We start from the raw sequence: 16,722 nt of genomic DNA, 5'->3' as shown, positions 1-16,722 counted from the left end.
TACACCTCAAGTCCTCCTCCAAGGAACCTCGATTCCAAGTACTCTATTCTCACTAAGCATGGTCTACTCTCCAGCAGATCTCTCATAAGCCTCTCGCTGCTATCTACCTCCTCTCAAGCATCTCCTAGCAGCAACGCCTAGGCTAAGGCATCACAAATCAGGCCACTCTAGTACTAATAGAATACCTAGCCTGCTCTAGCATGCAAAACATATCATATTGTCTCATAACATATAACATAAGGGTATTTTGGGAAATCACCGTTCGGGCGCTGGCTGAACATACACACGGCTCTGCTATGCTCTTTTTCAAATTCTTTTACTCTTTTAGAAAACTTTGTTTCACTTTTTTGAAAAATATCTCTCAAATCCTCAGTTTGAGTTCAGATACGCCCGAAGGTGTACCCGAATCCCTCAAACCAAGGCTCTGATACCAACTTGTAACGCCGTAAAATTCAAACAAAATTTCACATTTTAAAAACAATTTAATTCACAATATTGTAAAACACATTGTTCTTATATTCCACATAAGTCAAAATCCCAAGATCATAACATATCAATAAAATCTCCGCGCATGTGTGTGTACTGATCATGCTGGCGCCTTCCCGCGATCCTCACTAGTACCTGAAACACATAACACCAAACACTGTAAGCACGAAGCTTAGTGAGTTCCCCAAAATACCACACATAACACATACTAGCCACTCGAGGCTATAACTTTGCGGGCCCTTGGGCCCTAACTCTGTGGACCCTCTGGTCCTAGCTCTCTGAACCTTCCGGTTCTAACTCAGATATACTCTAATATACACACGGCATAGATCACATAGAAATAATGAAATGCAACACATCACATAAATAGCATACAATAACTCTGTCACATACTCCAAGTACCACTCATGGTAAAGTATAGTGATAAGACTCACCTAGGATGTCTCGGTAATATCTTGCTCGCGTAACACTAATCTAGCCTCTGCCTAAACACATAAACGGTCATCTTAATTAATAACGGCTCTCCAGGCTAGACTAAATCCTTACATGTCCTCTAAGAAGGATAAAAGACCATTTTACCCTTCCAACAGTCCACAAGTCCAATTGTTGACCAAACACTAAAAGTCAACAAAAGTCAACGGTCAACCCTTTGACCAGACTCACCGAGTGCACAATTGTGACTCGGCGAGTTCAATCATGAACTCAAGTCCTTAAGATCCCCAATGGTTCACCGAGTCACTTCCCCAACTCAGCGAGTCACCAACTGAGTGATTCTGAGGGAAAAACTATCCTACTCGCTGAGTTTGTTCTTGGACTCGGCGAGTTCATGCCATGCTCAAACTCAAATAACCTCCTGAGGTCAGATCCGTTCCTCTAACCCATAGATTTGGCCTCCTTAAGCAATAAAAACACATAAAGTCTGGATCTTGATGCCCATGCAAAGACCTAATGGCTCTATTTGAAGAAATGGCCTCAAAATGCCACCCCAAGCTCATAACTCCCAATGACACCCATAAAGATCAAGGAGTTAAGGTCTCTGGACCTCTTTGGATCCAGATCCAAAGTCTCAACACAAGAAGGGACCAATTGCTCCACAATCCATACTCTAAAGGGGCTAGAAACCCTAACTCTCAAAGACTAACATCAAAACTGAAGAAGGATCGAATATATACCTTAATATGAAGTCCCTAGACTCTGAAATCCACATAATAGCACCCTCTTCAGTTCCCTCTTGCCTTGGCCCCCTTCTTCTTGAAAAAACACCCACACAAGGATAAAAAATGGCCTCTTCTTCCTCACAAACGCTCTATATCTCTTAGGGTTTCACTCAGGGGTCTGGTAGCCGCAAATGGTGGCTATAAGCCCCTTTAGATAGGTCCCAAACCCCGGGAATTAGGGTTTCATTAAACAGCATGGACTCGCCGAGTCCATGAATGGACTCGCCGAGTCCGCCATTAAATCAGCCCGACCATGCACGATCCTACTCGACGAGTCTGAGCGCCTACTCGCCGAGTCCCTCTCCAAAACTTAATATAAATGCATAAAATAAGATACCTGGGAATCCCGATGTTACATTTGTACTTGATTTTGAACAAACAATGTTTGTAAACAATGTAAACTTGTAATCTCAATGTATGATGTTTTGGGTTGCTATGATTCATTTATACTCAATTGTTATGATACTGTACAATGACGTCATCCGCCCCTGGACGTTACCGTCGCTCCGGTTCGTGGGTGTGATAGCGGATATACCAATCCCCAACTCACCCCAGCTTTGATGAAAATATATATGTATGCTTAGCGTACATGGGCGAATGTGATCGTAGACTTGAACCACGTACGTGGGGCGCACGAGCTTGTACGTGGGGCATACATGGCCATAAGCAAAACCCTAATTTTAGGGCATGAGCCCCATTTAAGCTCACTTATGACTCTTGGACCCTCATCCTTATTAGCCTCCACTTCTTGTTATCGTCCCTCAAACCCTAGTTTGCTAGTGAGTGTGATTTTTAAGCTTGAAAATGACTTTGGTGGCCTTTTTAGTGTGTTTACAATAAGAAGAACTTGGTGTGCAAGCCTTGGACGTGGTTGGGCTTCAACCTGCATCTACTTCATCTTAGGAAGCTTTTGAAGGTATAAAGTTCATACATTGCCTATGTTTTGCTTAGATATACTTCTTTAGCTTGTTATGGTCCTTTTGGTCCTTTTTTATTGGTCTTGAAGAGTTAAGACCATTTGAGATGCTAAATCTTGTAGATCTGAATGTTTGATGGGTCTCTTAAGCTTAAAGGTGAAAATTTTTTGGTGTTTGTGACCCCCATGCAAGTATTAAGTCATTCATTAAGCTCTTTTGATCTCTAGGACCTCATTAAGCCATGCATGCACATAAAGTTGGTAACTTTACATGATAAACCACTTCAAGGAGGCCAAATCTGAGTTTTGGGCTAATGTCTTAGTCAATTAAGAGCGAAGAAGTGATGTTGGCCAATCAGGGGGAGTACGTTGGGCGTACAAGCTCGTACACACCACGCAGGGGGTCACGCATCCCTGGATTGCTCTCGCCCGGGCACGCTTAACTGCAGAGTTCTTATGGGATCTGTCGCCCTCACGGATTTTAAACACGTTGTGATAGAGAAGGTATCCACCCCCTTATAAGGAATGCTTAGTTCTCCTTCCCAGCTGAGGTGGGATCAGGTGCAACCCACCTTCACCCCCATTATAGGGTTCGACGTCCCCGTCGAACACATCGACCCGTGCCCCAGCTCTAATACCATTTGTAACATTCCCATCTAGCACGTATCACAATATTGGCCGCTTTGGGCTCCCGACGCAAAAACTTCCCAGGGGGTCATCCATCCCTAGATTGCTCTCGCTCGGGCATGCTTAACTGCAAAGTTCTTATGGGATCTGCTGCCCTTATGACTTTAAAACGCATTGTGATAGGGAGGGTATCCACATCCCTTATAAGGAATGCTTAGTCCTCTTTCCCAGCCGATGTGGGATCAGGTGCAACCCACCTTGATTGGTATCAGAGCTAAACAACTATAGCGAATAGTACTTTCATTAGGAGAGAACAACTATAGTCTAAGGGCTTAATCTTGTAGGTCTAGTCATTCTTAAATCTAAAATCCTTAGGTTTATCCCCATAGATCTATAACACTTAATAGTTAGGTTCTTAATGATAAAGACCCTATGCTTAGATTTATTCCAATAAATCTATGAATAATAAGTATTATTAATTATACCTCCCGAAGTAAACAAATGACAATTTATAATACACACACAAATACAAGATATAGAGTTGTATAAAAACTCAATTCCTCGATGAGAAAACACTAATCCAAGATAAGATAAATACAAGGAATTAAAAATCAAATATTCAACTAGGTTCCTTAGTACATGCTTCGTACCACAACTAAACCTAGTTGCACGCCTAAGTTTTATTATGGTAAGATTTATGCACTGCCTAACCTAAGAGAAATAGTTGATTTGTTAAAAATCTTGTAAAAATCTCGGTTAAAACTTTCCTTAAAAACAAATACTATCAAACCTTAAATCCCAATAACCCCAGTAACTAAAAACCAAATGAATGATGCTCCACCACCTCCACCTCTGACGACAGGACTTCCCCAAACAACATCTGAATTGGAGCAATTAATCTCAGACCGCCTTATAGCTCTAACAAATGCTAGGAGCACAAACCATGAAACCCCCATCATAGAAATCGATGGAACAGGAACAAGACCAGAGAGTAGTACAAACATAAAATACAATGAAAACCGAAGGACTTGTTTGTACAAGGATTTCATGAACTGTAAGCCTAAGAGCTTCTACGGAAACGCAGGAGACATTGGTTTAATGAGGTGGTTCAATAAAATGGAATATGTATTCCAAAGCAATTATTGTGCTGAGGATAGCAAGGTACGATTTGCTACTTGCACTCTCCTCAACTCAGCCCTGTCATGGTGGAACGAGCAGGTGAAAACAATGGGCATCATTCCTGCCAACTCCTTATCTTGGGGAGATCTGAAGGCAATGATGGTAGAAGAATACTGCCCTAGGGATGAGATCCAGAACCTGTAAAATGAACTCTGGAACCTAAGAATGAAAGGTTAGGACATTAAAGCTTAAACTACGAGGTTTAATGACCTATTCCTACTATGCTCGACACTTGTAACGCCAGAGCAAAAAATGATTGAACGCTATATTTGGGGGTTGGCACCTAAAATCAAGGGAATGGTCATCTCATCAAGGGTTACAAGCTACGAAAGTGTTAAGAACCTAACTAAACGTTTGACCAACAATGAAGTTAGTCGAGGGTCCCTAGAGGAAAAGGTTGAAACTCCTAGGGTTGAACCCAACAAACGAAAAGCGGGCGGAGGAGATTCACGCACGAAAAAGAGAAAGAAGGTCTACGTTGCAACAACAACAACTCCAGCTCCAACACCCATACCCCCCCCCCCCCCCGAAAAACTATGCAGGAAAACACCCCTTGCGTGTCACCTGCAACCGACACCACATCGGGGAATGTTTTCAATGCACCAACTGCAAACGAAAGGGACATACCGTCCCTTTCTGTAAAATCCCGACAAGAGCAGTGGGAAGTCAGAACATTGGCATTATGGTAGGAGGAGGAGGAGAAAGGACATGTTATGAGTGTGGTGAAAAGGGACACTTCAAACGAGATTGCCCAAAGCTGAAGGGCAAGAGAGGAAATGCCCGTGGAAGATCAGTCCTGATCGGAAACAAAGATGCCATCCAAGACCCATCGGTGGTCACTGGTACGTTTCTCGTCAATAACTTTTATGTTATAACTTGACGCCATCCAAGACCCATCGGTGGTCACTGGTCTGACGAATGCCCCCGCAGTGTTCATGGACCTCATGAACCGTGTTTGTAAGCCTTATTTAGATAAGTTCGTGATTGTATTCATTGATGACATCCTAATATACTTACAAACAAAAGAAGAACACGGCCAACATCTACGATTAATATTGGAACTGCTAAGAAAAGAGAAATTGTACACAAAATTCTCCAAGTGTGAATTTTGGATCAGATAAGTACACTTCTTAGGGCACGTCGTAAGCAACAAAGGGATACATGTAGATCCCACAAAAATCGAAGCAATCAAGAACTGGGAAGCACCAAGATCACCGACTGAAGTGCGCCAATTTTTAGGCCTTGCTAGCTACTACCGGAGATTTATTGAGAACTTCTCTAAGATGGCCAAACCTCTAACTGCAATGTCACAGAAGGATGTAAAATTTACCTGGGAAGAAAAGCAAGAGACTGCTTTCCAGAAATTAAAACAAATGTTGTGTAGCGCACCAATCCTATCACTTCTAGAAGGAACTGAAGACTTCGTCGTCTACTGCGACGCGTCTCATCAAGGATTAGGTTGCGTATTAATGCAAAGAGATAGAGTGATTTCTTACACCTCCAGACAACTCAAAGTGCATGAGGTCAATTACACAACTCATGAACTTGAATTAGGAGCCGTGATTTTTGCACTCACAATATTTACTGACCACAAGAGTCTCCAACATATCTTCGATCAAAAGGAACTAAATATGAGGCAACGAAGATGGGTCGAACTACTAAATGATTACGACTGTGAAATTCGCTATCATCCCGGGAAAGCAAACATTGTGGCAAATGCACTGAGTCGTAAGGAACACGTCAAACCCAGACGCGTACGAGCCCTAACCATGACTATCCTTTCCAACCTCAGTGCACAGTTAAGAGAAGCTCATCTCGAAGCTATAAAGGAAGAAAATATAACAGACGAAGCTTCACGAGGAATGTTCAAGCAATTCGATCTTAGAAACGATGGAACACGATACTTCTTGAACAAAATCTGTACGCCCAAATTTGGAAACGTCAGGAGTTTAATCATGGACGAAGCTCATAAGATGAGATATTCCGTTCACCCAGGCTCCGATAAGATGTATCACGACTTAAAGATGTTGTACTGGTGGTCAAACATGAAAGATGAGATTGCTACTTACTTAAGCAGGTGTCTAACATGTTCTAAAGTTAAGGAAGAACATCAAAAGCCTTCGGGTTTGCTACAACAACCAGAGATACCCGAATGGAAGTCGGAACTAATCACTATGGACTTCATTACCAAGTTACCCAGAACACCATGTGGTTACGACACAATCTGGGTGGTAGTGGATAGGTTAACAAAGTCCGCCCATTTCCTTCCAATTAAGGAGACCGACAAGATGGAAAAGTTGACCAGAACATACCTAAAATAGATTATTAGACTACACGGAGTGCCAATCTCTATTATCTCTGACCGAGACAGTAGATTCACTTCTCGATGTTCGCAGTCGTTGCAAAAGTCCTTAGGTACCCGTCTAGACATGAGCACGACTTACCATCCTCAGACAGATGGTCGGAGTGAACGAACCATCCAAATCCTAGAAGATATGCTCCGCGCCTGTGTGATAGACTTCAGGAATTCATAGGATACTCACTTGCCTTTGATTGAGTTTTCTTACAACAACAGCTATCACACCAACATAAAGGCCACACCATTTGAAGCATTGTATGGAAGGAAATGTTGGTCACCACGATGTTGGGAAGAGGTTGGTGACACCCAATTGGCCAAGGTACATTCAGGGGATACTCTACGAACTGGACCCGAGATAATTCACGTGACAACTGAAAAGGTAGTACAAATCAGGGACAGACTGAAGACCGCACGTGATCTTCAGAAGGGCTATGCTGACGTAAGGCGTAGACCCTTAGAATTTCAAGTAGGGGACAGAGTCATGTTAAGGGTATCACCTTGGAAGGGCGTGATCAGGTTTGGAAAGAGAGGTAAACTGAACCCGCGATATATAGGGCCATTTAAAATCCTGGAAAGGATTGGTCATGTTACGTATCGACTTGAACTACCTCAACGGTTAGAAAGGTACATAATGTTTTCCATGTATCAAACTTGAAAAAGTGTCTATCTGACGACACACTCAAAATCCCTCTTGAAGAAATCCAATTAAACACAAAACTCCATTTCATTGGAGAGCCCGTAGAGATAATGGACCGAGAAATAAAACGATTGAGACAAAGCCGCATACCTATATTGAAAGTACGCTGAAACTCTCAGAGAGGACCAGAGTTCACTTGGGAACTGGAAGATCAGATGATGCAGAAATATCCCCAATTGTTCAAGGATGTCCCGACCACAAGTTAAATTTCGGGACGAAATTCTTTTAACGGGTTGAGAATGTAGCAATTGGTAATTTTAGGTCCATATGCGTCGACCAAACCACCGCAATAAAATTATTATATTATGAACCAATGAATAAAATGATGGAATGATAAAATATATGTGAGACATTTTAAATTTATAACCACTTTACAAATATCTCAACTTGTTAAAAAGCTTTCCTAACAATGCAAAATTTTGGAATTTTTTTACTATTATATATATATATATATATATATATATATATATATATATATATATATATATATATATATATATATATATATATATATATATATATATATATATATATATATATATATACACACGGTTTGAGAAGACTAATGTGTGATAAATTAAACATCACAAATACAATGCCAAGTAATTTAATGTTAAAGTAAACCATTAATAGTGTCTAAAAATAAATAAACATCATTTGTTTAAAAAGAGGAGACATTTTTATTTTATTGCAAATTATATAAATTTACGCCAGCTTAAATAAGCCATCTCACTACATATATACTAGTTATGGATTAAAAGACCCATGCTCACCTACTTTATAAAAAGTAAATCCTACGATATACCAATTCTATATAATTGGAGAAAAGCAATCATCAAATAAATTTTGGCTGCATATAAATTCCTAGAATCTCTCTATGGAGTCCTTTCCTACCTTTAAAGCAATCACATGGAACCCATAAGTCCAGTACTAGTATATTTGAGATAATAATATTTTTATGACAATTCAAATAGTGTTGGTAGAGTCTTGTCTCCAGATAATCAACAATGTTGGGAATAGCCTAAATTATGACATTACTATTTGAATCATTGCAAAAAAATAATAATAATAATAAGAGGAGTTATTCTCTAATATGGTAGCCACTATGAGTAATAGTTGAATGTGTGTTCTTTTACTATTCGTTGTACATTTCATTCATTACCTCTGTACACTCCCTCCTACAACACACAATGGAACCACTTGGGGGATCAAAAAGTTTATAAATACCAAGCTTGTTCCCGATTTAAGACACCCACAAAACCCACGTAAAACCCCCTCACTCATTGCATAACTTTTATTTCAAACTCAACCCAAGAATACCGCTCTTGGAGGTGTGGAACTTACAATTTCCAGCAAACAAAGAAGAGACAAGAGCCTCGGTTTCCTTTTTTGTTATCGGTTTGTGGTATGTCACGAGAAGCTTTCCAATAACAAACTAAATCTCGAGCTTAGATCACGCAACAAAAGTGAGTCTTTATGGCCCCATTTTCTTTAAGTTTTATAAACATTTGGGGGGAGATACATGCATGTCTTGCATGCTAAATATGAAATTTTATTATCATTATATGATACATACTTAACATTATTTATAATGGGTTAGCACACGACAATTTAGTTATATTGAACTACCATGTAAATGAATATATGAAATTGTTACATGCATTATAAACTAATTTTCATATTATATTATGAAGTAATAAAACATTCGTATAAAATTATTATTCGTAGATATAAATATATGTTCTTGGGTATTATCCTTGTGCCATAAGTCTATACATGGGATATTTAAAGCTAAACATTAGTCTTAGAATGGTCTCTAGTAGGATAATACAAGAAAAATATGGAATTAAGACCTAATTTGTTAATATAATTACAAGGTAAAAAATGTAAATATAATAAGACATAACTAGATTTACATATATATATAAGGTTTTAACTAGATTAATGTTATGTATATATGAAAATAATGAATTGTATATGATTATTTTTATAAAAAAATGATATTTTTATATAAAAAGGAGTTTATAAAAAGGTCTTGTAACATTTTATAAAAATAAGTAGTTTTTTATAAAACATGATTATTTTTATATAAAATTGCTATTTTATATAAAAATGGAGTTTATAAAAAGATCTCGTAACATCTTATAAAATAAATAGTTTTTATAAAATATGATTATTTTTATATAAAATTATTATTTTATATAAAAATGGAGTTTTATAAAAAGACCTTGTAACATCTTATAAAATAAGTAGTTTTTATAAAATATGATTATTTTTATTTAAAATTGTTATTTTATATAAAAATGGAGTTTATAAAAAGGTCTTGTAACATCTTATAAAATAAGTAGTTTTTATAAAATATGATTATTTGTAACACCCCTAAAAATCAAGCCAATTTACAACTTTTAAAAACATTTCAAATCCATTAACTATTACAAACTTGTTTTTAAAAATGTATCATATCAGAGTATCCTAGAAACAAAGTCATAAAAAGTGGGGAGCTTTACGATCACGTCTTTGCCTTGCCACCATCCCCTGATGTACCTGAAACAATAAACTGAAACTGTAAGCCCGAAAGCTTAGTGAGTTACCCCCAAAATACCGATACACATACAGTCCACATAACCATGGCAGCAATATCATAATATAACCAACTGAAATAGCATGTAATGGGCCCACAACTTTACAGATTGGATTACCCCTGGGCCCACAGTGTGAGTCTGAATTGCCTACCAGGCCCACAACTCACATCTGGATTGCCACCGAACCCACAATACGAGTCTGGATTGCCTAGCGGGCACACATCTCGTATCTGGAATGTTCCCGAGCCAACAGTACGAGTCTGGATTACCTACTGCGCGCACAGCTCGTATCTGGAATGCTCTTAGGGTTTGTTGGCTACTGTACGGAATAGTAAAACCTCAGCCCATCCCACATAACATGTCGACATGTAACAGATAAATGCACATACCAATAACCAATAATATTACAGGTAGTCCTACAAGCCTACCAAACTCGCATATCTAACTAGCATGCACATCTAACACCTACTTACCATAACAACTACTAGGATACCAATCCAATGGGCCGGCCCTGGTGCCTTAGACCCCTTAGTATTGTGAGGATAACTTACCTGGCACTGCTGAAGCCCCGCCGATAAAACTCTCGCTACTGGTTGACAGGTCCCGAACTGTCAACATCAAACAATACCCAATTAATAATTGGGTTCCAGGCCTAACGTCCAACTCACGCTACAAAGGCCCAAAAGTCAAGTAATGAGCCAAACCTCTACATGATCTTTCCTTAAGGCCCATCCAATTAATCCAATCCAATTCCCATGGCCTAATATCACATAATCATAAAGGCCCAATTATGGCCCATCTATGGCCCGATTTTCCATTTTGGGCCAAAGTCCTCACATGGGCCTTATCCTAAAGCCCATCTAATTACTTTGGTCCATTAACTTGTTCTTGGATGGCCGGCCAATAGTCCAATCACCAAAGCCCACTAAGAAGGCCCGATTCATGGCCCGAGTGAGGTTAGCGCTTTCACATGAAATGATGATTAGGGTTAAGTGTTTCTTACTTAACCTCTTAAGGACTTAGTCCATTAAGGACTTAATCTATTAAGCCCATTATTGCCTGAAGTTAGTTTGCCAATGATTATTAATTATTCTTTTAAGTTTAATAATTAATTCTCGTGTGTGTCCCAAACAATTCCCGTATTTAGGGTTTTATGCTCTTAGGGTTTTCCAAACCCTAATAAGGGTTTTCCAACCTAATACTAGCCCATTAGTCCATTGTTTAGGCTTTTAGGTCACATTGGGCCTTATTAGCCCCATAGGGTTCCATTGGGCCCACTAGAGTTTCTTTGGGCCCATTAGGGTTTCTTTGGTCCCATATTGTCCAAACATCCCCCAAACAAGGTCCATACGCAAACAAAGCACACCACCACCCGACACGGTGGTCGGAGGCGGCAACCACAACCCTACGGTGGTGGTTTGAGCTTTTCTTTTCATTATTCCTACTCTATTACAACTTACATAAATACTCAACACACACACTCACATAAAACCATGGTTGCAGAAATCGGGATTAATCGGCGATTAATCGTGGATTAATCGTTTGGCGTTCTCCAACTGTCGAGGATTAGGGCATTAATCGGAAATTTACGATTAATCGTGTTTGGCGGGATTAATCGGCCTTGGCGGGATTAATTGGTCAACAAAAATCAAAAAAAGTAAGAAAAAGTCAAAAAAAGGTCAAAAATTTTTTAAATTTTTTAAAAAAAATTCAAAAAACCAACTTTCTTTTTTTACTCCAAAATTTTCAAATTTTCAAAATTTCAAATATTATACGAAAATGTTCATATTTTCGTATTTCTAAATTTCCAAATTATAATTTTTCTTATTTTCTGATTTTGAAGCACTTGTTTTTCTTAAGATATATTAATATTTAATTAATTTTAATATTTTATTAATAATTTATGGTCCCCGATTAATCCTCGATTAATATTCGCCAAGACAGATTGATCCCTTAACACCAGTCCACCGTTGAGCTACCGTCAAACGATTTTTACAACCTTGCATAAAACTAACACACACAATCGCACCGTGGCGGCAGGTGGTGGTAGAGGGTGGCAGCCACCATAGCTGGCGGCCATGGTGGGTTTCTCCTCCGTTTTCCAGCTATCAAACAACACCCACGACACACTAGTTTATACAAAGGATTCTAGCCAGCTACCTAGTGGTGGCAGGAAAGCAGGCAGCAGCGCTAGCGGCACCCATGACGGTTAATGGTGAGAAAAGAAGGAAGAAGGTGCCAACGATCCAGTCACGTCGTCGGTCTTTAGTACCTTGGCTTCGTCAACAGTAATCTCGGCGGAAGTAGCAGCTTCTTGATGGAATGGCAATGGGGCCGTCGGGAAACGTCGGCGACTACCGTGTGCGTCAACTGATGGCATCGAAAGAGCATATGTGTTGGAAAAACGATGGCGACAGCTACCCATGGTCTTCATGGTCCTAGAAGCTCCTCCCTAACGGTGTTAGCACATGTCCGATCGTAGATTAACAGCGGTGGTTGGTTACGTTGTTGACGGTGGCGCTTCAGCGTTCTCCGGCCATTCACGACGTCACAGCTGGCATGGCTGTGGTGGTGGTGCTCAACAACTCCAACGACGATGGTTTCGACTCAACGGAAAGAGGAGTAGCGCTGTCGGAAATTGGGGAAATATGGGGGTAGCGGTGGCGGGAGGGAGGTTGGAGACGGAGGGTGAAAGAGATGGCGGCTGCACGTTGCTAGGGTTAGGGTCTATGGGCATTGGAATAGTTATATACCCTCTCCATACAAACTATGGTCCATATTGACGGAAATAGTCCCTCCTCCTCCATTTTCTTTCAAAACAAATCCTCAATTTACCTTTTAGACCCTTGCTCCTATAATTCTTTTCAATATAAGTCCCATAGTTACAAAACAACCCCTCCTCTACAAGTTATTCTCAATTAAGATCCATAAATTATCATTTAACCCCTGTTTCTGGAAATCCTTACAATTCAAGTCCAAAATGTTATCAATCAGCCCTTGACTTATGAAAATCTTTACAAATTAAGTCCCACAATCACACTTTAACCCCTAGAGATTCAAATCTTGTCATTTGGCTCCCCGAAACCAACACCCCACTAATTATTATTTAATTTTGAGCTCTAATAATATAAAATAATCATAATAATTACTTCCCGAGGTTCCTGATTTATTATTTAATTACTCTTCTTAAAACGGGATGTTACATTATTTTTATATAAAATTAATATTTTATATAAAAGTGGATTTTATAAAAGGATCTTGTAACATTTTATAAAAATAAGTAGTTTTTATAAAATATGATAATTTTTGTATAAAAATGATATTTTATATAAAAATGGAGCTTATAAGGAGATCTTGTAATATTTTATAAAAATAAGTAGTTTTATAGAATATGATTGTTTATATAAAATAAGATATTTTATATAAAAGAAAACTTATAAAAAGGCTATTAACACTTTAAGGAAACACAGAGTAGAAGTAATATTTTTATGCCTTCAATGATATATGCATACATATTTACATATTCTTAAAAGTATATGTATAATAGTGTATTGACAAGTACATATATTGGAATGTGGCGAAAGAAATGCAAATATTGTTAAGGCTTGGAATACAAATGACGAAAAAATCCTAGACTTAACAATTTATGGATATTCTGTATGAGAAACACTTCATCGCTAAGAAGTCAAAAACTTAGTACAAAGCCCTCTGTGCTATAACCTTTAATCCGAATGGAACGTGGAACATTGGTATAGATCTATACGGGTTGACAGCCCCGCCTGCGGTTGCTAGCTACAACCATCGTCTGACGAGTCAGAATGGGCGTAATCATTTAGTCACTTATATATTTCACGACGTCGATGAAGTGTCATGATGGTCACAGTACATCTGCTCACCGTACTGCTTTACAGAAGCTTGCGCGTCCATAGTTCGGTTATAGGCTCATATTAGAACCCATAAATTTTAATCTAGAAGTTTTATCGTTAAAAAGGAACTTTTGAACAAAATGGATAAGCGTTGAAAACTTTATTATATAAACTCCGTTTTTATAACATTTTCAACACGACACTCACGAATTATGATTTCTTGGTTATAGACAATGAACCAAACAATTTTACTTGTATGCGATTACAAGCACGGACTAAGTACATATTTATAATCTTAAAAGGTTACAAATGTATTTTCGATTATAAACTATTGGAGTCTAAACCTATAAAGTTCACCAACATTTTTGTTGACGTATTTTTAAAACGTATGTATCTTCAGAATCTTACAAGTTGGAGGAATGCCTACAGGGTAAGGAGGATATTTCTCCTTAAATAAACTATTGACCGAGTAACCGGTCCTCTTATAGAAATCAGATTATGTATTAGTCGTCATTTGGGATTTACTAAACAATATATTTCTTTTTTTTTTTTTCATAATTTGGAAGAATGTAATGTTATTTGAATCTTGTAATATTCAATGTATGTTGTTAACTATGAACCAACGTTTCATGTTGCAACCCCGGTGATTCCGCCATCGGTCGGGGTGTGACATTGTAGCACATTCCTAATCAGGGTAATTTGTTATATTCAGTGTGGGATTTCCCAGATCAGCAGCCGAGTAGTTAGTGTTTATCAGCAGACCGAGGTGATTCTCTTCCCTGTATCCATGGGTCAAAGTCATAAGGTCGGACCACTATCTGGTTATGTAGTATGCTAGTTGTTGTGTGATATATGTTATGTTTGCATGATCGGGTTGAAATATACCCCAGGACGGGGTCCAATATGGCATGACGGGTTGAAATATACCCCAGGGCGAGGGCCATTATGATATGTTCGATTTGAAATATACCCTAGGGAGGGGCCCATTATGATATGTTCGAGTTGAAATATACCCCAGGGGGTCCCATACATTCTTTTTGGGTTAGAATATAACCCATGGCTTGACCCAGTTGTATGTTTGATATGTGGTATTTTTGGGAAAACTCACTAAGTTTTTTCTTACAGTTTTTAATGTGGTTTCAGGTACTTCCGATACTAAGGGGAAATGTCTGGCTTGATGGCGCACCATTCACTCCCACCATTTTTCGCAGTTACTGTTATTGTTACTCTAATTTTTATATGATGATCATTATGTAATGGATTCTGGAATCAAACTTATTATTGTAAACCTTAATTAAAAATGAAAATTTTCTCCTAGTTTTTGGGTTGGTACAATATATATATATATATATATATATATATATATATATATATATATATATATATATATATATATATATATATGGTAAATAGCACAAAAGACACTAAGTTTACAACTAAATGCTAATTTGATACAATGTTTTTTTGTCTCAAATTTGACACTGTGTTTTCCAATATTTTACAATTCTTACTACTTGACCGATCAACCCAGTTACCTGCTGACGTGGCATGCTGACGTGTCGAAATTGAATTTTTTTCCCACAAAACACATTAAGTTTTCACTTTTTTCGATTTTGATACTATGTTTAATTTTTTCTTTCAGTTTTGATACTCTGTTTTTCGTTCCAAATCAAAAATCATTTTTTCTAATTTTGTTCAAGATTTACTAGTTTCAATTTGAAACCGTATAAATATATTTTTTATTATATTTTAAACCGTATAAATACAATTTTTCATTTAAAGACCACATTTTTATATAATTACAAGGTTAATGTTATGCATAAATATGTGTTAGTTATATTATGAGAACCAAACTAACCATCAGCTTAAAATAAATAAATATTGTTTTATATTACAAACAATTTATGTTCTAAGCATAAATAATAAACTAAACTTCGAGAGTGTAGTTCCAACATGCTTGTGCTTAGCCAGTTACTCTTCTATAAATATTTGCAATCAAGTTACAAATATTAGATTAACATTTAAGTACCAAGTACTTGAGTGTTACACTAAAAGATCCATCTATGTAGGCCTTATTGAGTTTCTTGGGCTTAAAGGTGTTTATTCCATAAAACATGGGCCTTTTATATCACATAAGGTGACTCTTTTAGCCTTGCATTATTCCAATGTTTAAACTAGCTTTAAATAAAATATCACTGTATTTATTGGAATATTGTTTGACCTTTTATATCATCAGATATATGTTTAAATTATCCAAGTCTTCCTAGAAGTCATTAATAATTATTCCTAGCTTGATGCTAGAAGCATCTTGAGCATCATAGTGATGTCTTTACTAGGTAACATATGTAGGTATATTACTCAAAGTAATTTGTTTAGGATTAGGACCTTTAAGTGTATACAATTTCACATCTCTCACGAGATTGTCTCTTAAGACATGAACCCATTCATTGAAGTTGTATCTATTGAATGTTATTGTTTCATTAAGTTATTTAAAGAGAAATGACATTTCATGGTTATGAGAGTTGATTATATATCTACAAAATTTTAACAAAATTCATTTAACATTTTCAATATTTAATCTTTAATAATTAATACTCTTTCAGTTTCTAAAAACATTAATTATCAAAGTCTAGGATCCAAGTTGCAAAACAAATAAATGGTTAGGTATCCTTTATCTCATTCATCTGAATTCAACCCGATAGATATCGATTATCAATTATATCTTACCATATAATTCCTGGATTTATGGGATTGCTAATAACAAATTTAATTAAACATGTTTGATCTCATCTA

Source organism: Lactuca sativa, chromosome 2 (assembly GCF_002870075.4).
Source record: "Lactuca sativa cultivar Salinas chromosome 2, Lsat_Salinas_v11, whole genome shotgun sequence".
Taxonomy (NCBI): Eukaryota; Viridiplantae; Streptophyta; class Magnoliopsida; order Asterales; family Asteraceae; genus Lactuca; species Lactuca sativa.
This window is presented reverse-complemented; position numbering follows the sequence as displayed.